This window comes from Oncorhynchus mykiss, chromosome 10, assembly GCF_057628025.1.
Source record: "Oncorhynchus mykiss isolate SJ-2025 chromosome 10, ASM5762802v1, whole genome shotgun sequence".
Lineage (NCBI taxonomy): Eukaryota > Metazoa > Chordata > Actinopteri > Salmoniformes > Salmonidae > Oncorhynchus > Oncorhynchus mykiss.
The window spans coordinates 14,666,137-14,693,466 of NC_143031.1; the positions used below are offsets into that span (position 1 = coordinate 14,666,137).

The 27,330-nt window shown below is 45.5% G+C and overlaps 1 long non-coding RNA gene across 2 annotated transcripts in view; it reads left to right on the plus strand.

Moving 5' to 3' along the window:
- Nucleotides 1–5,151: 5,151 nt before the first annotated feature.
- LOC149979942 (uncharacterized) overlaps nt 5,152–27,330 on the plus strand; it is a 391,469-nt gene continuing 369,290 nt past the window's right edge. For both annotated transcript variants that reach the window (XR_016483577.1, XR_016483578.1), the window contains exons 1-2: nt 5,152–5,441; nt 5,810–5,871. This is a non-coding gene — a long non-coding RNA (uncharacterized LOC149979942). The remainder of the gene's footprint in view (nt 5,442–5,809; nt 5,872–27,330) is intronic.

Sequence of the window (27,330 nt, forward strand, 5' to 3'; positions counted from 1 at the left end):
TGACGTATTTGTAGGCATATCATTGGAAGATTGACCATAAGAGACTACATTTTCCAAGTGTCCGCCTGGTGTCCTGCGTCAAATTCGGTGCGCAATTGCCAGCAGCTTCTACTTTACCATTTGTGTCATGTATTGTCATGTTGTGTCTTGTTTCTGTCCTTTCCTTTCACCCTGTCTCCCTCTGCTGGTCGTACTAGGTTACCGTTTCTGTCCCTCTTTCCCCCAGCTGTTCCTTGTCTTCTCTGACTACCTCATTCACCCCTTTTCCCACCTGTTCCCTTTTTCCCTCTGATTAGGTCCCTATATCTCTCTCTGTTTCTGCTCCTGTCTTTGTCGGATTCTTGTTTGTGTGTCTCATGCCTGAACCAGACTATCATCGTGTTTGCTGCAACCTTGTCCTGTCGGAATCTACCTGTCCATCTGAGCCCACGTGTGTTCATCATTAAAGAAACTCTGTTTGTTAATTCGCTTTTGGGTCCTCATTCACGCACCTGACAGAAGAATCCGACCAAGAATGGACCCAGCGACTTCGGATCCTCTCCACTCAGCCGTCGAGATCCAGGGAGCGATGCTAGGCAGACACGAGCAGGAATTGTCTGCTGCTCGACATGCCGTTGAGACCCTGGCCACCCAAGTCTCCAACCTCACAGAACAGGTTCACCATCTCCGCCTCGATCCACCGGCCACTTCCAGGGCTTTCGAATCTCCGGAGCCCAGAATCAATAACCCGCCGTGTTACTCTGGGGAGCCCACTGAATGCCGCTCGTTCCTCACCCAGTGTGATATTGTGTTTTCTCTCCAGCCCAACACTTACGCCAGGAGCACTGCTCGTGTCGCCTACGTCATATCTCTCCTTACTGGACGGGCTCGTGAGTGGGGCACGGCAATCTGGGAGGCAAGGGCTGAGTGTACTAACCAGTATCAGGACTTTAAGGAGGAGATGATATGGGTTTTTGATCGATCTGTTTTTGGGGAGGAGGCTTCCAGGGCCCTGTCTTCCCTATGTCAAGGCAATCGATCCATAACAGACTACTCTATTGAGTTTCGCACTCTTGCTGCCTCCAGTGGCTGGAACGAGCCGGCTTTGCTCGCTCGTCTTCTGGAGGGTCTCCGCGCAGAGGTAAAGGATGAGATTCTCTCCCGGGAGGTTCCTTCCAGCGTGGATTCCTTGATTGAACTCGCTATTCGCATTGAGCGACGGGTTGATCTTCGTCACCGAGCTCGTGGAAAGGAGCTCGCGTTCTCCGTTGCCCCCCTCTCCGCATCACTACCATCTTCCTCTGCCGGCTCGGGAGCTGAGCCTATGCAGCTGGGAGGTATCCGCATCTCGACTAAGGAGAGGGAACGGAGAATCACCAACCGCCTCTGTCTCTATTGCGGTTCTGCTGGTCATTTTGTCACTTCATGTCCAGTAAAAGCCAGAGCTCATCAGTAAGCGGAGGGCTACTGGTGAGCGCTACTACTCCTGTCTCTCCTTCAAGATCCTGCACTACCTTGTCGGTCCATCTACGCTGGACCGGTTCGTCAGCTTCCTGCAGTGCCTTAATAGACTCTGGGGCGGAGGGCTGTTTTATGGACGAGACCTGGGCTCGGGAACATGACATTCCTCTCAGACAGTTAAGGGAGTCCACGGCCTTGTTCGCCCTGGATGGTAGTCCTCTCCCCAGGTTTCAGCGTGAGACGCTACCTTTAACCCTCACTGTTTCTGGTAATCATAGCGAAACCATTTATTTTTTAATTTTTCGTTCACCTTTTACACCTGTTGTTTTGGGCCATCCCTGGCTAGTTTGTCATAATCCTTCCATTAATTGGTCTAGTAATTCTATCCTCTCCTGGAACGTCTCTTGTCATGTGAAATGTTTAATGTCTGCTATCCCTCCTGTTTCCTCTGTCTCTTCTTCACAGGAGGAGCCTGGTGATTTGACAGGGGTGCCGGAGGAATATCACGATCTGCGCACGGTGTTCAGTCGGTCCAGGGCCACCTCTCTTCCTCCACACCGGTCGTATGATTGTAGTATTGATCTCCTTCCGGGAACCACTCCCCCCCGGGGTAGACTATACTCTCTGTCGGCTCCCGAACGTAAGGCTCTCGAGGATTATTTGTCTGTAGCTCTTGACGCCGGTACCATAGTCCCCTCCTCCTCTCCCGCCGGAGCGGGGTTTTTTTTTGTCAAGAAGAAGGACGGGTCTCTGCGCCCCTGCATAGATTATCGAGGGCTGAATGACATAACAGTGAAGAATCGTTATCCGCTTCCTCTTATGTCTTCAGCCTTCGAGATCCTGCAGGGAGCCAGGTTTTTCACTAAGTTGGACCTTCGTAACGCTTACCATCTCGTGCGCATCAGGGAGGGGGACGAGTGGAAGACGGCGTTTAACACTCCGTTAGGGCACTTTGAATACCGGGTTCTTCCTTTCGGCCTCGCTAACGCTCCAGCTGTCTTTCAGGCATTAGTCAATGATGTCCTGAGAGACATGCTGAACATCTTTGTTTTCGTTTACCTTGACGATATCCTGATTTTTTCACCGTCACTCCAGATTCATGTTCAGCACGTTCGACGTGTCCTCCAGCGCCTTTTAGAGAATTGTCTTTTTGTGAAGGCTGAGAAGTGCACTTTTCATGCCTCCTCCGTCACATTTCTCGGTTCTGTTATTTCCGCTGAAGGCATTAAGATGGATCCCGCTAAGGTCCAAGCTGTCATTGATTGGCCCGCCCCTAAGTCACGCGTCGAGCTGCAGCGCTTTCTCGGCTTCGCGAACTTCTATCGTCGTTTCATCCGTAATTTCGGTCAGGTGGCAGCTCCTCTCACAGCCCTTACTTCTGTCAAGACGTGCTTTAAGTGGTCCGTTTCCGCCCAGGGAGCTTTTGATCTCCTCAAGAATCGTTTTACATCCGCTCCTATCCTTGTTACACCTGACGTCTCTAGACAGTTCGTTGTCGAGGTTGACGCGTCAGAGGTGGGCGTGGGAGCCATTCTTTCTCAGCGCTCCCTCTCTGACGACAAGGTCCACCCATGCGCGTATTTTTCTCATCGCCTGTCGCCGTCGGAACGTAACTATGATGTGGGAAACCGCGAACTGCTCGCCATCCGGTTAGCCCTAGGCGAATGGCGACAGTGGTTGGAGGGGGCGACCGTTCCTTTTGTCGTTTGGACTGACCATAGGAACCTTGAGTACATCCGTTCTGCCAAACGACTTAATGCGCGTCAGGCGCGTTGGGCGCTGTTTTTCGCTCGTTTCGAGTTCGTGATTTCTTATCGTCCGGGCTCTAAGAACACCAAGCCTGATGCTTTATCTCGTCTCTTCAGTTCTTCAGTAGCCTCCACTGACCCCGAGGGGATTCTCCCTGAGGGGCGTGTTGTCGGGTTGACTGTCTGGGGAATTGAGAGGCAGGTAAAGCAAGCGCTCACTCACACTCCGTCGCCGCGCGCTTGTCCTAGGAACCTTCTTTTCGTTCCCGTTCCTACTCGTCTGGCCGTTCTTCAGTGGGCTCACTCTGCCAAGTTAGCCGGCCACCCTGGCGTTCGGGGTACGCTTGCTTCCATTCGCCAGCGTTTTTGGTGGCCCACCCGGGAGCATGACACGCGTCGTTTCGTGGCTGCTTGTTCGGTCTGCGCGCAGACTAAGTCCGGTAACTCCCCTCCTGCCGGCCGTCTCAGGCCGCTTCCCATTCCCTCTCGACCGTGGTCTCACATCGCCTTAGATTTTGTCACCGGACTGCCTTCGTCAGCGGGGAAGACTGTTATTCTTACGGTTGTCGATAGGTTCTCTAAGGCGGCTCATTTCATTCCCCTTGCTAAGCTTCCTTCTGCTAAAGAGACGGCACAAATCATCATCGAGAATGTTTTCAGAATTCATGGCCTTCCGTCAGACGTCGTTTCGGACAGAGGTCCGCAATTCACGTCTCAATTTTGGAGGGAGTTTTGCCGTTTGATTGGGGCTTCCGTCAGTCTCTCTTCCGGCTTTCACCCCCAGTCTAACGGTCAAGCAGAACGGGCCAATCAGACTATTGGTCGCATCTTACGCAGTCTTTCTTTTCGCAACCCTGCGTCTTGATCAGAACAGCTCCCCTGGGCAGAATACGCCCACAACTCGCTTCCTTCGTCTGCGACCGGGCTATCTCCTTTTCAGAGTAGCCTCGGGTACCAGCCTCCGCTGTTCTCATCTCAGTTCGCCGAGTCCAGCGTCCCCTCCGCTCAGGCTTTTGTCCAACGTTGCGAGCGCACCTGGAAGAGGGTCAGGTCTGCACTTTGCCGTTATAGGACGCAGACTGTGAGGGCTGCTAATAAGCGTAGAACTAAGAGTCCTAGATATTGTCGCGGTCAGAGAGTTTGGCTCTCCACTCAGAACCTTCCCCTTAAGACGGCTTCTCGCAAGTTGACCCCGCGGTTCATTGGTCCGTTCCGTATTTCTCGGGTCATTAATCCTGTCGCAGTTCGACTTCTTCTTCCGCGATACCTTCGTCGCGTCCACCCGGTCTTCCATGTCTCCTGTATCAAGCCCGTTCTTCGCGCCCCCGCTCGTCTTCCCCCCCCCCCCCATCCTTGTCGAGGGCGCACCCATCTACAGGGTCCGTAGGATTTTGGACATGCGTCCTCGGGGCCGTGGTCACCAGTACCTCGTAGATTGGGAGGGGTACGGTCCTGAGGAGAGGAGTTGGGTTCCCTCTCGGGACGTGCTGGACCGTGCGCTGATCGAGGATTTCCTCCGTTGCCGCCAGGTTTCCTCCTCGAGTGCGCTAGGAGGCGCTCGGTGAGTGGGGGGGTACTGTCATGTATTGTCATGTTGTGTCTTGTTTCTGTCCTTTCCTTTCACCCTGTCTCCCTCTGCTGGTCGTACTAGGTTACCGTTTCTGTCCCTCTTTCCCCCAGCTGTTCCTTGTCTTCTCTGACTACCTCATTCACCCCTTTTCCCACCTGTTCCCTTTTTCCCTCTGATTAGGTCCCTACATCTCTCTCTGTTTCTGCTCCTGTCTTTGTCGGATTCTTGTTTGTGTGTCTCATGCCTGAACCAGACTATCATCGTGTTTGCTGCAACCTTGTCCTGTCCTGTCGGAATCTACCTGTCCATCTGAGCCCACGTGTGTTCATCATTAAAGAAACTCTGTTTGTTAATTCGCTTTTGGGTCCTCATTCACGCACCTGACAATTTGATTCAGGGGAGAAAGCATGTGTCCAAGAACGATGTATCAATGAAGAGATATGTGAAAAACACCTTGATGATTGATTCTAAACAACGTTTGCCATGTTTTCAGTCGATATTATGGAGTTAATTTGGAAAAAAGTTCGCGTTTTGAGGACTGAATTTTCGGATTTTTTTTGGTAGCCAAATGTGATGTATAAAACGGAGCTATTTCTAATACACAAGGAATCTTTTTGGAAAAACTGAGCATCTGCTATCTAACTGAGAGTATCCTCATTGAAAACATCAGAAGTTCTTCAAAGGTAAATGATTTTATTTGAAGGCTTTTATGTTTTTGTTAATGTTGCGTGCTGGATGCTAACGCTAATGCTAACGCGAAATGCTAACGCGAAATGCTAACGCTAGCTAGCTACTTTTACACAAATGATTGTTTTCCTATGGTTGAGAAGCATATTTTGAAAATTTGAGATGACAGTGTTGTTTACAAAAGGCTAAGCTTGAGAGATGGCATATTTATTTCATTTCATTTGCGATTTTCATAAATAGTTAACGTTGTGTTATGCTAATGAGCTTGCTGATAGATTTACACAATCCTGGATACAGGGGTTTTTTCATAGCTAAACGTGACGCAGAAAACGGAGCGATTTGTCCTAAACAAATAATCTTTCAGGAAAAACTGAACATTTGCTATCTGAGAGTCTCCTCATTGAAAACATCTGAAGTTCTTCAAAGGTAAATTATTTTCTTTGAATGCTTTTCTGTTTTTTTGTGTAAATGTTGCCAGCTGAATGCTAATGCTAAATGCTACGTTAGCCATCAATACTGTTACACAAATGCTTGTTTTGCAATGGTTGAGAAGCATATTTTGAAAATCTGAGATGACAGTGTTGTTAACAAAAGGCTAAGCTTGAGAGCTAGCATATTTATTTCATTTCATTTGCGATTTTCATGAATAGTTAACGTTGCGTTATGGTAATGAGCTTGAGTCTGTATTCACGATCCCGGATCCGGGATGGGGAGATCAGAAAGGTTAATGCAACCGCTGTGTCAGATTTCAAAAACGCTTTACGGAAAAAGCAAACCATGCAATAATCTGAGTCGACACTCGGAGCCCAGTCAAGACACAAACATATCTGCCATATTGTGCAGTCAACAGAAGTCAGAAAAAACATTAAACATTCACTTATCTTTGATGATCTTCATCAGAATGCACTCCCAGGAATCCCAGTTCCACAATAAATGTTTTTTTTGTTCGATAATGTCCATCATTTTTGTCCAAATTCCTCCTTGTTGTTCTAGCGTTCAGTACACTTTCCAAACTCACGACGCGCGGGCAAGTCCAGCGGAAAGTACGGACGAAAAGTTTTAAAAAGTTATATTACAGTCTGTAAAAACATGACAAACTAAGTATTGAATCAATATTTAGGATGTTTTTATCATAATTCTTCAATAATGTTCCAACCGGAGAATTCCTTTGTCTTCAGAAGTGCGATGGAACAGAGCTCGCTGTCACATGAACGCACGTGGTCAGCGCATGTTCAGGTCATGGTAGACCTTACTCAATCCCCTCTCATTCGGCCCCACTTCACCAATTTCCCACTGTGTCATCAATAGGAGCTGAGTTGAAAATCGACTAACCTCTGCTTTCCCAGTTCCTGGTTGGATTTCTTCTCAGGTTTTTGCCTGCCATATGAGTTCTGTTATACTCACAGACATCATTCAAACGGTTTTTAGAAATGTCAGAGTGGTATCTATCCAAATCTACCAATGATATGCATATTCTAGCTTTTATGGCTTTTTAGCAGGCTGTTTACTCTGGGCATGCTTTTCATCCGGACGTGAAAATACTGCCCCCTATCCCAAAGAAGTTAATACACTTCACACGGTAAGTGCGAGGAGTTTGCACAGTACGTACTGGTTTGTGAAGGTGCACTGGAGACCTAGTGCGTATAGCCGGCCTCAATTGTTCCGGAACTTTAACACACTTCTCAGGATGAGTACGGGGAGCTGACTCAGGTGGCACCAAACTGACAACACGTTCCTTTGGGCAAAATCTGTGCATCCTCCACCAACTCAACAACTCTCCCATTTCTCTCTCCTCCAAATTCTCCCTCTTCTCCCAGACTGGTTCTGGTTCACTCCTCGGATCCGCCGACTGCTCCATGTGCCCCCCCCATTTTTTTTTATTGGGGCTTCTATGGCCTTCCTCTCCGACTTCGTCGCTGTCCCTCCTTCGCTGCTTCCGCTTGCTTCCATGACAGGCTCTTGTCTCCTGCCATTATGTCGTCCCAAGTCCAGGATGTTCTCTCCCTAATCTCCTCCACAGACCAGGATGCCATTATCTCCCGGGCACGCTGCTTGGTCCTTTGTGGATGGGATATTCTGTCACGATGTTCGTAATAATGATTGGACCAAGGTGCAGCGTGAGTATAGTTCCACATCTTTAATTACAAAGTGAAACTGAAACAAAATAACAAAACTTATAAAGACCCGTGACAACGCAGGGCTCAAACACACTAACACAAACAATATCCCATAACCAACAGGTGGAAAAAATGATACTTAAGTATGATCCCCAATTAGAGACAACGATAACCAGCTGCCTCTAATTGGGAATCATACAAATCACCAACATAGAAAATCAAACCTAGAACCCCACATAGAAAATATAAACTAGAACAAAAAGCCCTAGTCACGCTCTGACCTACTCTACCATAGAAAATACAGGTTTTCTATGGTCAGGACATGACAGTTTTCTTTTAAAATGACAATTAGAATCCCTCCACAGCCTCATAGAGGATCAAGATACTTTTGCTAACCTCTCTGGATGTAGTGTGCTATATTACGTATTGGATCACAAAAAAATGCAGATTTTTCATGACCGTGTAGTTTACCAATAAAATGGTCTGACGGGGATGTGGACATACTCGGTATACAAATCTCAAAAGAAAGAAATTATCTCACTCCAATACATTTTTATAGAAAGTTAGCAAAAATAGATAAGATCTTGCTACCATGGAAAGGAAAATACCTGTCTATTTGTGGAAAAATCACCCTGATTAACTCTTTAGTCATATCACGGTTTACCTATTTGCTTATGGTTTTGCCTACACCTAGTGCCCTGCTTTTTAAATTATATGAACAAGAAATATTCTATTTTATTTGGAATGTCAAGCCAGACAAAATTTAAAGAGGCTATTTATATAACGAATATGAAAATCGAGGGTAGAAATTATTAAATATTAAAGCATTAGACCTCTCACTAAAGGCATCAGTCATACAAAAGTTATACTTAAATCCAAACTGGTTCTCTAGTAAATTGGTAGGAATGTCTCACCCCATGTTCAAGAATGGCCTTTTTGCCTTTATTCAGATTACAACTGCTCACAACTGCTTTCGGTTATTTGAAAAGGAAATAATCTCGTTATTTTTTAAACAAGCCTTAGAATGTTGGTTGCAATATCAGTTTAATCCACGTGAAAAGACAGAACAAATAATACAACATATATTGTGGTAAAACTCAAATATACTAATTGATTATAAAAATGTATTTTGCGATGAAATTTTTAAAAAGGTATAATTTTAGTGAATAATATCATCAATAGGACTGGTGGAGTTGTCACACATGCAGCTAACACAGACATATGGAAATGTCTGCTCTACCCAAAATTTCAACCAACTAATTGCAGCATTACCACAAAAATGAAAGAGGCAAGTAGAAGGGGAAAAAGTAAGGAACTTGTCTGTCGGCCCTGCATTAAAGAACATAAATGGTTAAAGAAAAGTGTGATAAATAAAAACATGTACCAATTTCATTTAAGGACAAAAAATTGACAGCTGTGCCATATTAATTGCAAAATAATGTACTCATTCCATGGCATATTGTTTATGAATTGAATCTCAAAACAACACCGGATTCAAAACTTTGAATTTTTCAATTTAAATTACTATTCAAAATGCTTGAAACCAATAGAATGTTATATATATGGGGCACACAATCTTCCCAGCTCTGCAGATTTTGCTTTGAGGAGGTAGAGTCATTAGATCATTTATTTTGGTACTGTCCATATGTAGCTCATTTTTGGTCACAGGTCCAGGAATGGCTGAAGAATTGCAACATGTGCCTAGAACTAATGCTGCAGATAGCAATACTGGTTGATTTGAAAAGCCATAGTCAATCAATCAATCAACAATATAATAATTATTTTAGCAAAAATATTTATCTTTAATTTACAATCTGTAGAAGCTATGAGAATAGAAAGGTTCAGTACTTTGTGAAGCATCACAGCACAGTTGAAAAATATATGGAAAATAGAAATCTAAAATGGATGGTGTTAAGAGATAGATGGGAGGGGTTGAATGGGGCTGAAGGGTGGGACTAATAACAAGATAACCAATGTAAAACATACGTGGTCTGTAAAATGTATATAGGTTCAGAAATGTTGTGAAATAGCAGTTACAAATAGAAATCAAACTGGATGGACATCAGAAATAGAGGAAGGACTAAAAACAAACAAAATATAACTATTGTAAAATAGATTGTGTCTGTAAAATGTTTATAATATGTATAAACTGAAGGTAGAAGCCTAAGTGTTATTGTTTATTAGTTTACTCCAATTGGGGGAGTGGTAGGGTTTGTGGGGAATAATAAAGGTATATTCTAAAAAAGCATGGTGGTGGCACGATCATGCTGTGGGTATGTTTTTCATCGGCAGGGACTGGGAAACTGGTAAGAATTGAAGGAATGATGGATGGCGCTAAATACAGGGAAATTCTTGAGGGAAACCTGTTTGTCTTCAAAAGATTTGTGACTGGGTTCACCTGAGGATCACCTTCCAGCAGGGCAATGACCCTAAGCATACTGCTAAAGCAACACTCAAGTGGTTTAAGGGGAAACATTCAACTGTCTTGAAATGGCCTAGTCAAAGCCCAGACCTCAATCCAATTGAGAATCTGTGGTATGACTTAAAGATTGCTGTACACCAGCGGAACCCATCCAACTTGAAGGAGCTGGAGCAGTTTTGCATTGAAGAATGGGCAAAAATCCCATTGGCTAGATGTGCCAAACTTTTAGAGACGTACCCCAAGACACTTGCAGCTGTAATTGCTGCAAAAGGTGGCTCTACAAAGTATTGACTTTGGGGGCGTGAATAGTTATGCATGCTCAAGTTTTCAGTTTTATTTGTCTTCATGTTTGTTTCATAATAAAACATATTTTGCATCTTCAATGTGGTAGGGATGTTGTGTAAATCAAATGATACAAACTCCCCCAAAATCTATTTTTATTCCAGATTGTAAGGCAACAAAATAGTAAAAATGCCAAGGGGGGTGAATAATTATGCATGCCACTGTATATACTAGGCGGTGTCAGAGGAAAGGCCAAAAAATTGTCAGAGACTCCAGTCACCCGAGTCATAGGCTGTTTTCTCTGCTACCGCACGGCAAGAGGTACCCGAGCACCGAGTCTAGGACCAAAAGCTCCTTAATAGGACTAAAAGCTCCTTAATAGCTTCTATCCCCAAGCCATAAGACTGCTGAACAATTAATATAATGACCACTGGACTATTTATATTGACACCCCCCCCCCCCCCCCAATACATTTGTACGCTGCTGCTACACGCTTTTTATTATCTATGCATAGTCACTTCACCTGCATGTACAAATGACCTCTAACCTGTACCCCCGCATATAGACTCGTTATTGTTATTTTGTGTTACTTTTTATAATTTTTTACTTTAGTTTATTTGGTAAATATTTTCTCTTTCTTGAACTGCACTATTGGTTAAGGGCTTGTAAGTAAGCATTTCACTGTAAGGTCTACACTTGTTGTATTCGGCACATGTGACAAATAAAGTTTGATATGATGCATGCGACTATGATTTGAAAAAGCCGCAAAAAATGAATGCACCATTTCTTGCCTAGCCTTGGCATCATTCACAAGTGATAATATTCTCGCCCATCAGAATACTCTCATTTTAATCTCATCTTTACATATACTAAATATATATGTGTGTGAAATTAGTTTTGATTTAGAATAGGTCATTATCATGCACCTGTCGGAACAGGGACAGGGAGAAAAAGACATGTCATCCATATATAGGTCGCTTTTCCCGGGGTTCATTTACATATCAGCCAGGTGGGCTACTCCCGTTGTAAAGCATTGTGCTTAATATTAGGAAAGTAGAGAAATAAATATAGTAGGCCTAGCCTATAGAAACTTGATGGGATCCTTCTCTTTTTAAGAGGCCATCTAAACTCTCTAAACTCTCTTTCACACTCAAAAGCATAGTCTATAGAAATGTTGGTGACAGGATAATATTTTTCATTCCATGCATTAACCAGCTATGAGGGGCTGGCTCTCTCTGTGCAACAAATCCTATTCCTCTCAAACTCTGAATGACAGCGCTCTCATGAAGTGTTTGATTAGATTTTCGATTGCATTTGCAATTATGTCAGAGTGATTAGAGGGACAATAGAACGCTGAGTACCGGCCATTAGCTACTAGCAATTAGCAAGTTTGGTAGGCTACTAATGACCATCAGCAGCATGCAGTTTTGAAGAAGCCTAGTTACCATGACTCAAAGGTCAAGTGACTGCCGGTGGGACTGCAATATGGTCACTTTAACAGCCCTAGTCGTGCCTCCTTGTTTGCTAAGTGGGAGCGTGATGTTTGCTTGGAAAGGGCATGTGTGCGTGTCATATGTGTGCAAGCATTGCATGCATCTGTGTCAACTCTCACTATGCTTCCTTATGTGTGCGTGAGCGTGTGTATGCGGGGACCCGTGTTATCTCCTGTCCCGCTGTACCATATGACATTGTCATATTAGGGGTGACAGTGTGGGCCAAGGGCCATCAGATTAGGACCTCCAGAGATGTACAGCTTGCTTGTCTCCACCCCCCTTCAGGTGTCGCCCATTTCCCCCATTATCCCCTGTACATTTATACCTGTGTTTTCTGTTTCTGTTGCCAGTGTGTCTTGTCTCATCTCGCCAAGCCTACCAGCGTTTTTCCCGTACTTCTGTTTTTCTCTCTAGTCCCTGTTTTCTAGTTTCCCCAGTTTTGACCATTCTGCCTACCCTGACCCTGAGCCTGCCTGCCATTCTGTACCTTTCAGACTCTGTTCTGGATTACTGACCTCTGCCTGCCCTTGACCTGTCGTTTGCATGCCCCCCTTTTTGTAATAAACTTTTGTTACTTCGAACTGTCTGGGTCTTATCCTGAGGTCTGACACTGAGTGGTATTTGGTATTTTATTAGGATCTCCATTAGCTGTTGCAAAAGCAGCAGCTACTCTTCCTGGGGTTCACACAAAAGATGAAACATTACATAATACAGAACATTAATAAACAAGAACAGCTCAAGGACAGAACTACATAAATATAAATAAAGGCACACGTGGCCTACATATCAATACCATTACATACACACAAATTATCTAGGTCAAATAGGGGAGAGGCATTGCTTTATCTGTTTTTTGAAACCAGGTTTGCTGTTCATTTGAGCAATATGAGATGAAATGGAGTTCCCATGCAATAATGGCTCTATATAATACTGTACGCCTTCTTGAATTTGTTCTTGATTTGGGGACTGTGAAAAGAGTCCTCGTTGTGGCATGTCTGGTGGGGTAAGTGTGTGTGTCAGAGCTGTGTGTATGCAAACATACTCAACTTACAAACTTTGGGATTTTCAACGCAGTCAGTCTCTCCTCAACTCTTAGTCAAGAAAGACTGGCATGCATAGTATTTATATCAACCCTCTGATTGCAATGAAGAGCAAGATGTGCTGCTCTGTTCTGGGCCAGCTGCAGCTTTATTATGTCTTTCCTTGCAGCACTCGACCACATGACTAGACAATAATCAAGATGAGACAAAACTAGAGCCTGCAGGACTTGCTTTTTGGAATGTGGTGTCAAAAAAGCAGAGCATCTCTTTATTACAGACAGACCTCTCCCCATATTTACAACCATTGAATCTATATGTTTTGATCATGACAGTTTACAATCTAAGGTAACGCCAAGTAATTTAGTCTCCTCAACTTGTTCAACAGCCACAACATTCATTACCAGACTCCGCTGAGGTCAAATACAATGCTCTTAGTTTTAGAGATGTTCAGAACCAGTTTATTACTGGCCACCCATTCCAAAACAGACTGCAGCTCTTTGTTAAGGGTTTCCGTGACTTCATTAGCTGTGGTTGCGTATATGGTTGAATCATCATCATACATGGACACACATGCTTTGTTTAATGCCAGTGGCAGGTCATTGGTAACAATAGAAAAGAGTAGAGGGCCTAATGAGCTTCCCTGTGGTACACCACACTTTACATGTTTGGCATTAGAGAAGCTTCCATTAAATAAAACCCTTTGAGTTCTATTAGATAGATAGCTACAAATCCACAATATGGCAGAGGTTGAAAGCTACAAGTTTTTTCAACAACAGATTGTGGTCACTAATATCAAAGGCTGCACTGAAATCTAACAGTACAGCTCCCACAATCATATCAATTTCTTTCAACCAATCATCAGTCATTTGTGTCAGTGCAGTACATGATGAACCAGATTACAGGTACTAGTTACAGTGAGAAGCTTTCTCTTGAGTGGACAGCTTGATGAAATTCAGTCAATATTCAGGTCCACAAGAAAGTAGACCTCTGTGTTTACATCACATACACTATCAAGTATTTCACACATTTGATTAGATACTGACTGTTTGCACTTGGTGGCCTATAGCAACATCTGAAAAAAAGGCTTTAGATCTGCCAAGTGAACCTGCAACCATACCACTTCAATAACACTTGGCATAAGATCTTCTCTAAGCATTACATGAATATGTCTCTGAATATATACAGCAATACCTCCCCCATAAGCATTTCTGTCTCTTCTATAGGTGTTATATCCTTATATTGCTACTGCTGTATCATCAAATGAGTTATCTAAGTGAGTCTCAGAAATGGTTAATATATGAATGTTATCTGATGTTAGCAAGTTATTGATTTCATGAACCTTACTTCTAAGGCTACATATATTAATATGGGCTATTTTCTGCTCTTTCCTGGGTAGCTTATCAGAAATAGACAAAGAGAAAACAAAGCAAGAGGGAAAAAAGATACATTCAGCAGGCCATTAATCAATTAGTTTGTGTGTGCGTGCTGCGGGGTTGAAGCTACAAACCCTTTCCAGGCTTCTGGGAGGAAGGGTGGACTGAGCCGGCCATGGCAGATGTAAGCAATGTCTCCACACGCTCTGGCAGCTTTCATGGCTGGGGTAAGTTCTTTCCTCTTCTGGCGCACAGCTTCAGGATAGTCCATCTTGAGGAAGATATACGTTCCTCTCAAGTTCTTAGCTCTTTCCAGAACAACTACCTTGTCTTTGAACCTCAGGAACTTGACCTCCATCGGCCTGGGCCTGTCACCTGGGCCGGTGGTGCGTTTTCCAGTCCTTTGGGCGCTCCACCTCAATCTTCCGGTGCTCCGTCTTCAATTTCTCAGAGATCATTTCCCTCACTTTGTCCTCAGACTCCGCACAGGTCTCGTGGAGATTTTGCAATTCCGTCCACAACAATGTTGATCCGCCTTGATTGTCCCTCGAGATAATCTGATTTCGCTGTCATTGTTATTATAGATTCACATATAGAACTGATGTCCTCTCTCAATGACTTACAGATTGCTGTCATCTTGCCATTATCCTGTTTCACATCATCGAGCTGACCCTGGGAGAGTTGAAAACTGTTCATCAGGTCCTGGAACTCTCTGGTCAGGTCGTCCATTCTTTTATTAGTTGAATCGGCAGTTATTTGGACAAAACACTTGAAGCTATTTTCTTGTTGAAACAACTGCTTGTAGAACTCTTTTTGTTTGTTAAAAAGATCCTTCACCTGTGATAGAGATTCCCCACGGTCTTCAAGGGTTCTCCCACCTGCTTTGGTCTTTGTCATGGTAAGTAGCAAAGAAGATTATGCTGTTACTCCTTGCTGTTCCAGAAAGGGCAGGTCACAGGGAAGATTGAAAACAACAAACTGCAAGGATCTAGACAGCCACACACCCGGGACTATCTGCAGTCCCAGCCACAATGACTAACCTCTTCGCGGGCTGCGTTCAAGCCCTCAAGAAAGGTTGTTAGCTTGGTAGGCAGCTAGCTAGCAGCTAGCTAGCAGTTAGACTAGCTACTACGCCAAATAGCTCATCAGACCCGGCCTTGGATGGCAGGATCACTGGACAGAGAGTATCAGTCCCAGCAACTGATGCCAAATGCGTCGCAGGATCCAAACTTAACTAGTAGTTAACTAGCTACTAAGAAACTTTCCAATACACTTTCAAAACAATACATTTTTCAAAACAACAAACCAAGTGCATCCCAAATGGTACCCTATTCACTATGTAATAATAATAAGATGGGTGCTTACATTTGTCTTATTTCACACATGTACAAGTCTGTATTATAAGCATGCGAATTGGAAGTTTGTTTTTTTGTATAACCCACTTTGTCAGAGGCACCCTCAGAGAGTGGTGTCGCGGCTAGGGATCATCCATTATTGACAGCTACCCCTGGAGCAATTATGGTTAATTGCTTCACTCAAGGGCACATGACCGATTTTTCTCACATAGTCAGTTTAGGGATTCAAACCAGCAACTTTTCGGTTACTGGTTCATCACCCTTGACCGCTAGGCTACCTGCTGCCTTTTGGGCCCTGATCAAAAGAAGTGCACTATAAAGGGGATAGGGTGCCATTTGGTAAGAACCCCTAGTCATTTTGTGTTGACTGTGCTGTGAACATGCCTGGGGTGGTTGTGGGATTATAATGTAAGCCCTTCATCAAGTCTCCATGAGCAGGAAGTCTATAGTGTTTATCCACAATGTCATGTGTCCTCTTGTCTAGGTAAATGGCTCAAATAGCTACCTAACAAAACTATGTCGTGGGAATGGAATGGAATGGAGTGGAGGACAGAGAAGGGAAGCTTAAAATGGAAATCTTTCGGTTCACATGAGTAGAGAAAAGTTTCAGGACTTATAGTCACCAGATGTACTGCTGGATAGAGAGTTCCAGGGTCTGTGTGACGTTCTGACCCTCTGCATCACTCCTTTCCCTCACTCCCAGCCTCCCTCCCAGGCCTCCCTCTCTTCTCTTCCCATTCTTCCTTTCCCTAAATTCCTCTCTTTCTTTCCATTCATACCGCGCACAACACATGGAAATCAAGCCAGGAAATGTACCATTCTCTAATGAGTCTGGGCATCTCTCCCTCCCTTCCCTCCCCTCATCCTTCTCTTCCTCCCCTCCCTTCATCCCTCTCTCCCCCACCCTCCACTCTTCTCTCATCTTATATTTCCCATCAGCTCTCTCTGCTTAAGCTGTGTTAATGGAGGCTGCCTTCTACCGCCATGGGATCAAAACAGGCCTCCCTCCTCTTTCCATGCCAACTCTAATGATCCTAAATCTGTGGGATAATTTATAAAAAGCGAAATGATAGTATGAATTATTTAAGCTCAGTGGTTACTCACAAGGCCGTTTCTATCACCCTCACTGGCAAAACTTTTGAGTTTTTGAAGCTAATTTAATTTGATTCTACTAATAACGCGATGGTGTTGAGAGAAACGTGCAGTTTTAAACCTAATTTCCTGCAGTTCTACACATTTTGCCACGGTATGAAGTGGAACCCTAAGCAGTTGCATTGAGGCATTCTGGATGTTTGATTGGAATTGACAGAGAAGGTATTTACTGGGACTCTGCCACTGCAGACATCATGTTCAGAAGAGAGGCAAACATGAATAAAGCTGCTCAGCAGTTCCAACAATATTCATTTCACATTTTTGTACACCAGAATAAACTGTGATCCTAAAGTAATTGCCTCTGCAAACCATGTTAATATCGCGTTCGTACTCTATCACGCTGCCTGATAATGCCTAGTGCGTAAGTTTCCTTTATTGTACTGTAGACTAGACTACAGCTTGCTGTTTTCTCACTTTGAAAGAGTTATCTTCTCCAGGGCACAGCCATTAAAACCAGAGGTGTGACGGTTGTTCAGAGGTCAACACATTTACAACCTAGAGTCTTTAGATGAGAACAGATAGGATGCATCCCAAATGGTATATTTCCTTTTCCCTTCATTGACCTAGGCCCATAGTGCACTACTTTTGAGCAGAGCCCTATCTAGGGAATAGGATACCATTTGGGACACAGGCATATTCCTCTACTGTTTTAGATGTCTATATAACTTAAATCAACTGATCATGTATAAGCTGGGAATTTCTGGTCTGTTTAGAGAAGGCATTACATCTTTAGACAAGCCAATGAGAATCCACTTTCAGAATGGTCCTATCCTCTATTCAGTCGTAGTCATTCTAATGGTTTAGTGGATATTGATGGCTTGATACTGCACTCTAGGCTAGCTGGGCCATGGAATCACCTGCTATCATTAGGTGAGAAGGCCTCAGGGTGTGAGAGGGTTGATATATCAGACACCCATTGATTCAAATATGATAGTGGTTTTACGGCATTATACCTGGATTTAAGGATTCTGTGAACATCTAAACTGAAATACCGGGAAATTAGATTTAAATTGGCTCTCCAGATTCTTCTAGATGAAATCATCACTGATTCTGACATTTCTTACAGGGTAGCCTAGTGGTTAGAGCGTTGGACTAGTAACCGGAAGGTTGCAAGTTCAAACCCCCGAGCTGACATGGTACAAATCTGTCGTTCTGCCCCTGAACAGGCAGTTAACCCACAGTTCCTAGACCGTCATTGAAAATAAGAATTTGTTCTTAACTGACTTGCCTAGTTAAATAAAGGTAAAATAAAATAAAAAACAGTGTGAGTGCTTCAGTGGCTGTAATGTTCTGTTTGATGTCACCGTGGCTGATCCTGTGTGCCCTATAGAGTGACATACCATCTCAGTACAACAGGCTGTGCAGTATAGCAGCTGTGGTAAACATGTTTGTATGCCCTTTGGGAGTATTGTCTGTTCATTGACCAGCAGAGTGATGTGTGAACCAGAGATGGAGGCTGCAATTAGCTAATAACTAATAATTCACTTTTGTTGCCCTTGCCCCTCTTTAAAGCTTTATAAAGTGGGATGGAGGGGTAGAGAGAGAGGGAGAAAGGGAGAGACTCTCTTCCCACAGTTGAAGATGGTATGAGGAGAGGGGAGATGGAGGAGGAGTGATAAGACTGGGGAGACTGCTGGACAGACCATATGCTGAGAGGACCATAGATGCAGCCTTGTCTTCTGTCACAGTGCCAGAATCATGCGGTGAAACCAAGTGTGGTCTTCAATTCCTATGCAAAGACATTTCACTGTTTAGGAAGAGATATCCTGCTAGCAACTACAGCTCTGCGGGTGAGAATGCATTGCAGTGATGTACAGATGTAAAATGAATTCCTCCATCAATGTCCTGCAAATTTTTGGATTGCCAGTCGTGTCAATAAAGTGAGGACAAAATTGTCATAAGTGGTTTCATTCACTGAAAAACACGACAAGGACTCAAACCATCCAAGATAATTTGCAACCTTGAACAAAAAAGACGGAATGATTAGGCTTATTGAACCGTATGGCTAATAGCAATGAGTCACTGCTACTAGGTATCGTTTTAAATTAAGAAGCATTGTGAAATAATATATTTCTGGAACCAGTTTTCTGATATTCAAACAATTATAGCCCAAGGTTCTGTACTCAACATTCTCAGACCTTTTCCATGTGTTTTAAAATGCTGAATCTGTCTAAAAGTTGATATTCTCAAATAGCATTACCAACATAGTCCATATCTCTGAAAATATTCAGTGTTTATTTAATGTTAATTTCAAAGGATTTTAGAATTAAAACATTATTTTAAGCATTTCTGACCCTAATATGTGTACTGTTAATAATTGCAAAACTCCCTTTTAATCCTCCATCGTTTCCTTGTCACGAATCTCGCCGAAGATGGTGCCTCTTCCTGTTCGGGCGGCGCTCGGCGGTCGTCGTCGCCGGCCTATTAGCTGCCATCGATTCCCTTTCCGTTTGTTTCTGTTTATTGGGTTTAATTGGGTACACCTGTTTTGAGTTAGTGTTTGTTTGTAGGCTATTTAAGGGCACTAGGCCCGCTGGGTATTTGTGCAGGCTTGTTTTCTGTATTCTAGTGTATGAGTGTTATCAGTATTTTTCCGGACAGTTTTAGTCCGTTGTATTTTGGGACGGTTTGTTTCATGCGCCCTGGTGTTTTGCATGTCGTGGTTCCACAGTCTATGGAATAAAATATCCACGTACTGAATTACCTGCTCTCTGCGCTTGACTCCTCCACTCACCATTGTTAGAAGTTGTAACAGAAGCCCGCACCACTGAAATGGAGTCAGCAGGAGCAGCGACCACCCCTCTCCCCACTATGGAGAAGCGCGTCCATCACCATACAGCGGTTCTCCATCGAATTGGTACCGCGATGGACCAGATGATGGAGAGGATGGAACGATGGGAGAGGAGTGGTCTACCGACGTCTACCCCAGCTCCCCCACAGACGACGCCACCTACTCCACCTACGCCGTCCTCTGGGTCCAGCACATTGCGTCTCTCCCCCCCAAGGGAGTACGATGGAGCGGCGGCTGGGTGCCAGGGATTTTTGCTCCAGCTCGAGCTCTACCTGGCTACCGTGCGTCCGGCTCCCTCGGGTGAGGAGAGTGTGAGCCTCCTCGTCTCCTGTTTAACGGGTAGGGCCCTGGACTGGGCCAACGCTCTCTGGAACAGCCCAGACTCGGCTCGGGACAACTACCTGGAGTTCACCCGCCGTTTTCGAGCTGTGTTCGACCACCCACCAGAGGGCAAAGCGGCGGGTGAGCGACTGTTCCACCTCAGACAGGAGACGAGCAGTGCGCAGGACTTCGCGTTGGAGATCAGGACCCTAGCTGCTGGTGCTAGGTGGAATGACAGGGCCCTGATGGCGACGCCAGCAGTCTCCGGGAGGACATTCGCCGGGAGCTAGCTTGTCGGGACACAACTCTCTCCCTGGATGAACTGATAGACATGTCGATTCGATGGGACAACCTGCTAGCTGCCCGCGGGCGTTCAGAAGGGGTCCTGTCAATTCCACCTTTCAGCCCTCCCGCTCCCACTCCGAAGGAGTTGGGAGGAGCTGCATCTAGGGAGACCGGAGGAGGAGGCTCCTCCTGCGCCTATTGTGGACGGAGAGGACACACTTCAGACCGGTGCTGGAGGACTTCCTCTGGGAGTCGAGCTGGCCGGCGGAACACTTCTCGGCCACCCCAGGTGAGCAGGCACCAAACTCACCCAGAGCTCCCTGTTGGTCACATGTTTTTGTTTATTTTTTTCCCCTGCGTTTTTTCCCTCTCTTCAGCATAAGGCGCTAGTCGATTCAGGTGCAGCTGGGAGTTTTATGGATCGCGGACTCGCCCGTAAGTTGGGTATTCCGTTAGTGCAGATAGACCCACCTGTCCCCGTGCACTCCTTAGATAGCCGACCGTTAGGGTCAGGGCTGGTCAGGGAGGCCACGATTCCGCTGGACATGGTAACGCAGGGGGATCATAGGGAGAAGATCAGTTTCTACCTTATTGATTCACCTGGGTTTCCAGTGGTGTTGGGGGTTCCCTGGCTGGCTATTCACAATCCCCTCATTTCCTGGAAACAGGGGGCTCTTCAGGGGTGGTCAGACGAGTGTTCGGGTAGGTGTATAGGAGTTTCCATCGGTGCCACGACGGTGGAGAGTCCAGACCAGGTTTCCACCATGCGCATTCCCCCAGAATATGCCGATTTGGCTATCACTTTTAGTAAGAAAAAAGCGACCAAATTACCACCTCATCGACGGTGGGATTGCGTGATAAACCTCCAGGAGAATGCTGCACTTTCCCGGAGTCACTGTCACAGGAGGAGACGTTGGCTATGGAGACATATGTCATGGAAGCTCTGAGACAGGGGTACATTCGGCCCTCCATGTCACCCGTCTCCTCGAGTTTCTTTTTTGTGAGGAAAAAGGAGGGAGGTCTGCGTCCGTGCATTGATTATCGAGGTCTCAATTCGATCACAGTGGGTTTTAGTTATCCGCTACCTCTCATCGCTACGGCGGTGGAATCATTCCACGGAGCGCGTTTCTTCACAAAACTGGACCTCAGGAGCGCGTATAATCTGGTGCGTATTCGGGGAGGAGACGAGTGGAAAACAGCGTTTAGTACCACATCAGGCCACTATGAGTACCTCGTCATGCCGTATGGGTTGAAAAATGCTCCAGCCATCTTCCAATCCTTTGTAGATGAGATTCTCAGGGACTTGCACGGGCAGGGTGTGGTAGTCCATATTGATGACGTCTAGATTTATTCTGCCACACGCGCCGCGCATGTCTCCCTGGTGCGCAAGGTTCTTGGGCGACTGCTGGAGCATGACCTATACGTCAAGGCTGAGAAATGTGTGTTCTCCAAACCAGCCGTTTCCTTCCTGGGTTATCGCATTTCCAGCTCGGGGGTGGAGATGGAGTGTGACCGCGTTAACGCCGTGCGTAATTGGCCGACTCCGACCATGGTAAAGGAGGTGTAGCGGTTTTTAGGGTTTGCCAATTACTACCGGAGGTTTATCCGGGGTTTTGGCCAAGTGGCGGCGCCCATTACCTCACTGCTGAAGGGGGGGCCGGTGCGTCTGCGGTGGTCGGCAGAGGCTGATGGATCCTTCAACCAGTTGAAGGCGCTGTTCACTGAAGCTCCCGTGTTGGCGCATCCGGACCCTTCGTTAGCATTCATAGTGGAGGTGGATGCGTCCGAGGCTGGGGTTGGAGCTGTGCTGTCTCAGCGCTCGGGCACGCCACCGAAGCTCCGTCCCTGCCCTTTCTTTTCTAAGAAGCTGGGTCCGGCGGAGCGGAACTATGATGCCCTGAAGGTGTGGAGACACTGGCTAGAGGGGGCTAAACACCCTTTCCTCATCTGGACTGACCACCACAATCTGGAGTATATTTGAGCAGCGAGGAGACTGAATCCGCGTCAGGCTAGGTGGGCCATGTTCTTTACAAGCTTTAGATTTACAATCTCTTATAGACCAGGTTCCCTTAACACTAAGGCCGACGCGCTGTCCCGTCTCTATGACACCGAGGACCGGTCCATCGAACCCACTCCCATCCTTCCAGCCTCTCGGCTGATGGTATCGGTGGTATGGGAGATGGATGTGGACATCGAGCGGGCGTTGAGGGTTGAACCTGCGCCGACACAGTGTCCGACCGGTCGTAGGTACGTGCCGCTTGGTGTCCGTGATAAATTGATTCGGTGGGCTCACACACTACCGTCTTCGGGTCATCCGGGGATTGATAGGACAGTGCGGGGTCTTAGGGGGAAATACTGGTGGCCCACCTTAGCTAAGGATGTGAAGCTCTATGTCTCTTCCTGTTCGGTATGCGCTCAGAGTAAGGCTCCTAGGCATCTGCCTAGAGGGAAGTTACAACCCCTCCCGGTTCCACAACGGCCAAGGTCCCATCTCTCTGTAGATTTCCTTACTGATCTTCCCCCATCTCAGGGGAACACTACCGTTCTGGTCATTGTGGATCGGTTCTCTAAGTCCTGCCGTCTCCTCCCATTACCTGGTCTCCCTACGGCCCTACAGACTGCAGAGGCCCTATTTACCCACGTCTTCCGGCACTATGGGGTTCCAGAGGACATCGTATCTGATCGGGGTCCCCAGTTCACGTCCCGGGTTTGGAAGGCGTTTATGGAGCGTCTGGGGATCTCGGTCAGCCTTACCTCTGGTTATCACCCCGAAAGTAATGGGCAGGTGGAGAGAGTAAACTAGGAAGTGGATAAGTTTCTGAGGTCCTATTGCCAGGACCGGCCAGGAGAATGGGCGAGGTACGTCCCGTGGGCAGAGTTGGCCCAGAACTCACTTCGCCATTCATCCACGAATATGTCGCCATTCGAATGCGTACTGGGCTACCAGCCGGTCCTGGCTCCGTGGCATCAGAGTCAGACCGAAGCTTCTGCGGTGGAGGAGTGGGTACAGCGCTCTAGAGAGACCTGGCGGGCAGTCCAGGATTCTCTTAGGCAGGCCAGTGAATGGCAGAAGAGAGACGCTGACCGCCACCGCAGTGAGGCCCCGGTGTTCGCACCAGGGGACAGGGTCTGGCGCTCGACCCGAAACCTGCCCCTCCAACCTGCCCTGCCGGAAGCTGGGGCCGCAGTGTGTGGGACCATTTAAAGTCCCCTCGTTTCATGTGTCTCTCCTCAGGCCGGTGGTAGCTGGTCCCCTACAAGACGGTGAGGTACCGGAGGTCCCTCCACCCCCTCTGGACATCGAGGGGTCCCCGGCGTACACAGTCCGAGCGATTCTGGACTCGAGGCGCCGGGTGAGGGGCCTGCAGTACCTCGTGGACTGGGAGGGGTACGGTCCGGAGGAGAGGTGCTGGGTACCAGGGAGGGAGGGGGGGGGGGGGTAGTGTCACGAATCTCGCCGAAGATGGTGCCTCTTCCTGTTCGGTCGTCGTCGCCGGCCCATTAGCTGCCATCGATTCCCTTTCCATTTGTTTCTGTTTATTGGGTTTAATTGGGTACACCTGTTTTGAGTTAGTGTTTGTTTGTAGGCTATTTAAGGGCACTAGGCCCGCTGGGTATTTGTGCGGGCTTGTTTTCTGTATTCTAGTGTATGAGTGTTATCAGTATTTTTCCGGACAGTTTTAGTCCGTTGTATTTTGGGACGGTTTGTTTCATGCGCCCTGGTGTTTTGCATGTCGTGGTTCCACAGTCTATGGAATAAAATATCCACGTACTGAATTACCTGCTCTCTGCGCTTGACTCCTCCACTCACCATTGTTAGAAGTTGTGACATTCCTCTTGTTAATTCATCCAAACTGCTTTACTTTTAAAGAGATGTTTTGATGCCTCGTAAAAAAAGCAAGTTATCATGTGTTTAAAAACCCAGCATCGAGGGGGATGCTTGCTGTTGTATAATCCCTCCACTATTCACTAGGCATGTGTCCCAAACAGCACTATAGTGCAATGCATTTGACCAGGGCTCATAGAGTTCTGGTTAAAAGTAGTGCACTGTATAGGGAACTAGGGGCCATTTGGGACATGTCAATTGTGTTTCTTACTGAGGTAGCTACTAGTCTTTATCTCTAGATATGCTGATGCTTCTTGCGCTGACCTAGCACATACTGAGTGTATGTGCAGTCAACGCATTACACTGGGGGTCCACTATCAGGGTAAACACAGTCACTCTGGACTGAGCTCAGCACAAATTTCTGAAGAATGGTCAGTGTGCCTCAACAATACGCTCACAGCATTCCAGTCATGGTAAGCCATGAGAAGAAGATCCCCCCCCCCCCCCCAACCCAGCTGTTGCATACTGAGTCTGTCCATCTTGTTGATCTGTCTGAGACAACAAGTGAATTAACCTTTCTGATCTCCCCATCCCGGATCCGGGATCGTGAATACAGACTCAAGCTCATTACCATAACGCAACGTTAACTATTCATGAAAATCGCAAATGAAATGAAATAAATATGCTAGCTCTCAAGCTTAGCCTTTTGTTAACAACACTGTCATCTCAGATTTTCAAAATATGCTTCTCAACCATTGCAAAACAAGCATTTGTGTAACAGTATTGATGGCTAACGTAGCATTTAGCGTAGCATTTAGCATTAGCATTCAGCTGGCAGCATTTACACAAAAAAACAGAAAAGCATTCAAATAAAATCATTTACCTTTGAAGAACTTCAGATGTTTTCAATGAGGAGACTCTCAGATAGCAAATGTTCAGTTTTTCCTGAAAGATTATTTGTTTAGGACAAATCGCTCCGTTTTCTGCGTCACGTTTAGCTATGAAAAAAACCCTGTATCCAGGATTGTGTAAATCTATCAGCAAGCTCATTAGCATAACACAACGTTAACTATTCATGAAAATGGCTAATGAAATTAAATTAATCTATTTGCTCTCAAGCTTAGCCTTTTGTTAACAACACTGTCATCTCAGATTTTCAAAATATGCTTTTGAACCATAGCTAAACAAGCATTTGTGTAAGAGTATTGATAGCCTAGCATTGCATTAAGCCTAGCATTCAGCATGCAACATTTTCCACAAAAAAACATAAAAGCATTCAAATAAAATAATTTACCTTTGAAGAACTTCAAATGTTTTCAATGAGGAGACTCTGTTAGATAGCAAATGTTCCGTTTTTACAAAAAATATTATTTGTGTCGACTAATCACTCCGTTTTGTTCATCACGTTTGGGTAAGGAAAAAAAAAAAAAAAAGAAAAAAAGTAATTAAAACGCGAACTTTTTTCCAAATTAACTCCATAATATCGACAGAAACATGGCAAACGATGTTTAGAATCAATCCTCAAGGTGTTTTTCACATATCTATCGACGATAAAATCCAACGTGGCAGTTTACTTTCAATTCTGAAGAAATGGAACGTGCATGGACTTACTGATTACGCACACAGGACACCGGGCGGGACACCAGGTAAATGTAGTCTCTTATGGTCAATCTTCCAATGATATGCCTACAAACACGTCACAATGCTGCAGACACCTCGGGGAATATACAGAAAGCGCAGGCTCATTCCTGGCGCATTCACAGCCATATAAGGAGACATTGGAACACAGCGCCTTCAGAATCCGGGGCATTTCCTGTATGAAACATCATCTTGGTTTCGCCTGTTGCATTAGTTCTGGGGCACGCACAGATAATATCTTTGCAGTTTTGGAGACGTCAGAGTTGTGTCTTTCCAAGGCTGTCAATTCCATGCATAGTCGAGCATCTTTTCGTGACAAAATATTGCGCTTAAAACGGGCACGTCTTTTTATCCAATAATGACACAGCGCCCCTATAGGTTCAAGAGGTTAATGAGATGGAGAGTAAATGACCGTCTATATTATCCCTTCCTGATTAACCAAGCGATTAGCCACATCCTAGATAATTTAAAAGTATAGACATTACTTAATCATGACCGTCAGAATTGGGCCTGTGAGGCAATATGCTGCAACACCCTGCAAGGTGCCCATGATACTGGGAAAGTGGCTGGCTCTCTCTGGGATGGATGGTGGTGAGACTACCGTCATACTTTAACTTCCATTCTACACTGGAAGGATGAACTACGCAGACATTCTGCATTCTCATCCATTCTACACTGTTTGTTCCAGTCATGATGGCGCTGACAGAGAGTGCTGCCTTAGAAAACTTTGCAGTATTTCACTATGTTTTATTCCTTACATTGTCAGCCCAGAAAATCTTAAGTGTTATTACATACAGCCAGGAAGAACTATTGGATATCAAAGCGACGTCAACTTACCAGTACTACGACAAGGAATGTGACTTTCCCAAAGCAGAGCCTTTGCCCGAACCACCCAGGGCATTTGAACTGATTCCAGTGGCTGACCCAAAACAACACCGCTGGAGAAGAGGAAGACGGAGCGGTCTTCTGGTCAGATTTCTTAGGGGTGCACACCACCCACCGCTTCCGAGGATATTACTCTCTAATGTCCAGTCTCTAGATAACAAGGTTGACAAAATCAGGGCAAAGGTTGCTTCCAGAGAGACATTAGGGATTGTAACATACTCTGTTTCACGGAAACATGGCTATCTCAGGATTTGCTGTCAGGAGTCGGCACAGCCACCTGGATTCTTTGTGCGTCGCGCCGACAGGAATAAACATCTCTCCAGGAAGAAGAAGGCCGTTTCATGATTAACGACTCATGTTCTAATTGTAACAGCATACAGGAACTCAAGTCCTTTTGTTCACCTGACCTAGAATTCCTCACAATCAAATGCCGACTGTATTATCTCTCAAGAGAATTCTCTTCGGTTACTGTCACAGCAGTATATATCCCCAATCAAGCCGATACCATGACAGCCCTCAAGGAACATCACTGGACATTATGCAAACTGGAAACCATATATACCGAGGCTGCATTCATTGTAGCTGGGGATTTTAACAAAACAAATTTGAAAGCAAACTACCTACAGTTGAAGTTGGAAGTTTACATACACCTTAGCCAAATACATTTAAACTCAGTTTTTCACAATTCCTGAGAATTATTTATTTCAGCTTTTATTTCTTTCATCACATTCTCAGTGGGTCAGAAGTTTACATACACTCAATTAGTATTTGGTAGCATTGCCTTTAAATTGTTTAACTTGGGTGTCACACCCTGACCATAGTTTGCTTTGTATTTGTTTGGTCAGGGTGTGATCTGAGTGGGCATTCTATGTTATGTGTATAGTTTGTCTGTTTCTGTGTTTGGC